Source organism: Dendroctonus ponderosae, unplaced genomic scaffold (assembly GCF_020466585.1).
Source record: "Dendroctonus ponderosae isolate FM_Combo_2020 unplaced genomic scaffold, Dpon_F_20191213v2 Dpon_F_20191213_1, whole genome shotgun sequence".
In the NCBI taxonomy this organism is placed as follows: domain Eukaryota; kingdom Metazoa; phylum Arthropoda; class Insecta; order Coleoptera; family Curculionidae; genus Dendroctonus; species Dendroctonus ponderosae.
The window spans coordinates 45,845,946-45,851,395 of record NW_026017110.1 but is presented as its reverse complement, the minus strand read 5'-3'; positions in this window follow the sequence as shown (position 1 = coordinate 45,851,395).

Below are 5,450 nucleotides of genomic sequence, written 5' to 3'. Positions count from 1 at the left end.
GCCCACTGAGCCATCCAGAACGCCTTCACGCCACCCGAATCCGGACCTAGACCTGCCGATCAGGTTGGGCTGTGGCCATCCCGGCACTCCAGACGCAAGTGCACCGGCAAGCCCGTTCTGTTTTGGTCCCGATGTGGGCGCGTGGGGCCACTGCCCAGAGAGTGTGGGTGCACCCCCACGACTCGCCGGCCATCACCCATGTCCAATGTACCGGACCGGGTACGGACATAAAGCCGTCAGTCCCGAAGCTACGCCTCAATAGGACTGCAGTGCAGCCTGCCCCCTTACCGGCCCTGCTGTCGGTGTGGCTGCCCGGACGGACGACCCCACCGGTAAAATCGTCCCGAACCCGACGCATGAAATGAAACCAGCAGTAGCGAAGACGATCAATGCGAGAAAAACAGGTATTTAATCTCCATAGGGCTAAAGTGTAAATAATCGCTGGATTGGCTCGGGTCGATGGAAATTTCAATCAACTAAAACGCTTTTTGCCAGGTGACAATAGGACACTTAAAAAAATATATTTAAAAAATGATCCAAAGAAAATTAAAAATTGTAAAAAAATTCCTGAAAAAAATTAAAAATCTTAATTAATCTGTTTAAAGTACTGATACAATGATGAATGATAAACATAACCCATTATGACTATAAACTAATCAACTGAGTACAGAACTTTTTACAAAAGATTAATTTTAAGAAATACAAAAAATTAAAAGGTTTAAAAAGTGCCAAAAACACAAACTTGTGAATCTGGCATTATTTCAAAAAGACTTAATGAATGTGTGATACTCATTACTTACTACATTTTGTAGCCTGAGCCTAGTCCACTAGTTAAAAATTACGTACCATAAAAAGTATTAAATACAGTAGTGAAAATTGCGATAAGACGATATTTTTGGACACACAATGTATATAACACACTTTTCTATTTCTTAGAAAAGCTAATTTTTAGGAACCAAATTATATAAAAAAATTCAGCAAATGATAACCTGCAAAAAAAATTTGCAATGATCAAAAAACCTGATGTGCAAAATTTGGCATTTAACTAACCAGTCAAAATAAAATATGATAACCCTAAACGCTCAAAAATTAAATAAAACACCAAAAAACCACCCAACAAATGTAAAAGTCAAAGTTTTGTGCAATACTATGTAGTAGAAATGTTTAGTGCGTGTTTTTCTTTGTATGTATGATATGTGTTCTATCTGACTGAAGGTCGCATGACTATGACAATAAATACGTAAGTAGTAGACAATTAACTTTCTTCTGCATCGGCAACCCCCATCCCAGAATTGGAACTGAATTTTTTGTAAAAGAAATATGGTGAGTATTTTATATGTAATTTGTCTTTACTGAAAACTGTACCAAAATCTCTAGTAACATTTTTACATGCAATAAATATAAATATGAAAAAGTATCAGCTGACTCAGTCTATATAACTAATGACTTGTAGATTGGTCAAAATACACTCCAAAAATGTTTCGGTCTCGGAAAAGCAAGGTGTTACAAACTAGTTACAAAAGGAAGAGAACAGAATACAAGGAACAAAAAAACAAGTTATTAAAAAATAGGAATTATTGAAAAAAGAAGATGCCAGAAGCGACAAAATTTACAAAAATAATTCAGAAATACAAGTAAATTCGTTGGAAAATCAGACATTGTAGAAAAGTAAGTCCGAATTATAAAAAGCGAAGCTGGAACTAGAAATATTCGCCTCCAAAAATTATTTTGGGGCAATAAATTGGTTTTCTTTTGAAATTGTGGTATTTTATGTTTTTAATATTACAACTTTGGTCGATGTCGACCTTATTTGTAAACGTAGTTAAAAACTCTATAAATAAATGCAAGACTTGTACTACTCATAAATATAACATACGCAAAAACTCCACGTCCCTCCCGATCTCTGAACGTTTGCTGATATCGAATTCATTGCGAATAAAATCTCCCACAATCATAGCGCATAGCATTCATTGCTTGCCGGTACCAAGTATGATTGCGTAATACACGACCATTCACCACCGCCGGTTTCTCATACTTCACATCGTGGCGACCGCCCCGTATGCCCCTTTATTTTAGTTTTGATTTTGTATAGTTTAACGCCGGAAATATTTCTTTTTTGTTAAATGTAGAATGTTTGGTTACGGCCATCCATCTTATTTTGCTTTGTGAAATGTAAAAGCGCTTGCCTTGTTTGGGACATTAGCAATCATGTTCATTTTAATTTATTATGCCAAATAGACCATTTGTTGATTAACTGTGTTTAATTTTGACCCCCTGCGTATTGACCTCTGGGTTTTTCTGTTGCCACTGTATAGACTAGCCTTGCTGTGGGGCCATCACCACAGAAATCCTGATGGCTGGCGCCCGAGAAAACCGACCGGAAAACCTTGTCAAGTCTGAACTTGTCCTTATACCAGAACCCCAGGTGTCTTCATTACTCATCATCTTCTTTCCCGGAACGCCATAACAAAAATGGCGTTCGAGGAGGGACGTAGTTCCCTATTTCACCATTTTCCCGGAACGCCATTGCAAAAATGACGCCCGAGCAGGGAGGTAGTTCCCAAATTTCCAATTTCCCGGAGTGCCATTACACTGTGCAACTATATATTTTCATTGTTGCAGAAGCTTCGAATTATACCAGAAGAAACTCTCAATCATGATTTGGTGGCGTTGACGCATCGCAGGTGACGATTTGCTACGCTCAGTGTAGCAACGTGAAGGCCAGCGTGCAGATAATGAAAATATGTTACCGCAGCGCAGCGACAGAAGGACGACAGCTTCAGCTACAAACCACCTACCTGCAATAGGTAGTTAATACGCAATCCCTTCCCGCATCCGTGGGTCTCGAGCATTCTGCGAATAAGCAATCACCGTTGTTTCGTGTCTTCTTTCACCCTCATTCCCTTATTGCTCGTCCCAATCCTCTGCTTTGTTCCCAATGATGACGGCAAACGCCCGGGGGGTACAAGGCTCTGAGGTGACAAAGTCACCCCCTTTTTGATTTTTTTTTATTTCAAATTAGGGAACGTCCGGTTACAGTGGTGCCACGAACGGGACGTAGTTCTCAATTTCACAATTTTCCCAGAGTGCCATTACAAAGCTTTGTTAAAACTATAATGACCACCGACTAAAATGAGTCGCCATTTTGTTGCAGATTTTCTCACCTGCTGCAATCCCCTAGCACTAGATCATCAACTGGCTCCTAGTTCCCGACTGGGGATGATAATCACTGAAATTGTTTATTGAAGGGCCAGGGACAGTCTGGATGAAAAAAAACTGGAAATTGTAGGGAACAATACACGGAACTTGTGTTTGGGGCGAGTATAGAACCATTTATTATTTATCTATTATTCGCATTGTTCTGTATAGCCAATCAAACTTTCACTTTATTTATGTTTAGTTCTTTCATTCATTAATTGTATTAGCAAAGATATTTTGAGTATTCCTAGTAGATCAAACGGTTAGCAGGCGCTTAGTCATCAAACCACGTGTTTCTTATTAGTTTTTTTTCTAATCATAAATTATATCGGTCGGGTCTTAGGCAAGTATGTTGGCAGCTTACCACCGCTGAGCGTTCAAGCTTTGCTGCGAAAGCTAGTGGCGCTTCAACGAATCCACTCTTCGGGCTTTGCACACGACCGCCCAAAATACCAGCTTAAGGGAAACCTTTAGGATTTTTATCTTTCCAAAATTGAAATTATTGTCATTATAAATCCTTGTTATAATTAAACCGTTTTCATTAAAGCTGTTTTTTTTTATTTGCCCCTGTCTGTGAAATTTGTCGTGTTGCAAAGTATATGAATGATTTAATTTGTAAGCTTTTAGCCTGGAACTTTTTGGTCCAGCTTGTAGACAAACAAAATGAAGAAGGTCTTTATTTAGCAACAAAAATTTAATTAAGATATCTATATTGGACAAGAGAAAAATTGAGAGTCAAAATAGCTACCAAAGTATTAGAGCCATTTCACACAGGCCACTCCGCAGCGTTTCTCAGTTGCGCTGCTAAGAAGCGCGTTTTGAAGGTATATTGATTTACATGGAGGTATTCACACGGGCACAACCAAGGCCGGACCACCGCTTTAGCAGCGCTTCTGTGGCGTTCAGTAGTTGACTGGTGGTGATTAGGCTCTTAAGCTAAAGTGGCGCAGACGCCTTACGATTTTCAAGTTTGGAATTAAAATTGCCTGAATTTGAAAACGCTATGCCAACTTCGTTTTTCATTAAATTAAGAATTTTAATGATTTATTTCTTGTTTTTAATTCAGGAAATAGACTGTGCATGTATTGTTCTAAAAAGCCACTGCCGCCAACCACTACTGATTCGTTTTTACTTTTCTTGATAAAGTATGACTACATATTTAAAAAAAAATGTTAATAAATAATTTTCTCAGTCTCCCAGAAAAAAAACACATTTCTGAGATTTATATTATGCATCAAAAGTATAAAACAACTATACAAAACATATATGAAGCCAGGCTTTAAATACGTATTAACGAACAACCTATCTCAAAACCACCTAGTTATTTTTTGGGTCTATTAGGGCTAAAGGGGGGTAAAACAGTAATCCTACTGCCCCGCAGTTTTAAGCGGCTTACAAAAAATTACTTGTCCATACAGAAGAACGCGGATCCGATTCTGGTGATATACTAGTACTAAGTTTGTCTTGTAAAAGCGGTTGTCGGAGACATTAGAGTATAATTTAAACCTTATCAATTAAATTCCAAGTCACTTCTTAAATTTCGGCAAGGCAGTTGACCCAAGGGCGATTTCTTCGGGTTGCGCGAGTCTAAAAATAGATTCTACCTAAGATCGGCCAACAATAAACCAGGAATCCCTAACTCCACCAAAAAGGGTCGTTTTAGGTCTTTTCCAACGACCAAATATAGTCGCATACAAGACCATGGCGGGCTCACTCATATTGCCATGCGCGTACCCATGTTTTTGGGAGCGCAGACCCGCCATCTGTGACCATTTGTTCCAAGATAAATTGAATGAAGAGACAATTTTACAGTTTCCACTTAAGGGCATAAAAGAGACAATCTTATAGTTTTCACTTAAGGGCATAGATGATATGACATGACAGCGCATTTATAAAACGTGGGGATTTGCTATTTTTAGGTTACAAGGCGTTTAATCCATAAATCGATACTAAAGATTAAACGTAAATCCCGAGTGTCTGTGAATGTTATTAAAAATGAGCTCTAATATTAAACGGTGCTGTGTGCAACCAATAGCCAACATATGTGATATTGCTGGACCAGCATATGACTATGTTGGCACATCAAATATTGAAACAATTCCGTGTAAGTACATGATACTCAATAATATGCAATAGATGAGGAAGTGAGATGTTAATTTAACACCCTATAAAATTACTAGGCACGAATACCACTTTTGCCAAGGAGGGTAGACTATTACCTGAAACGGTAGCACCACCTACCCAGGAATTTT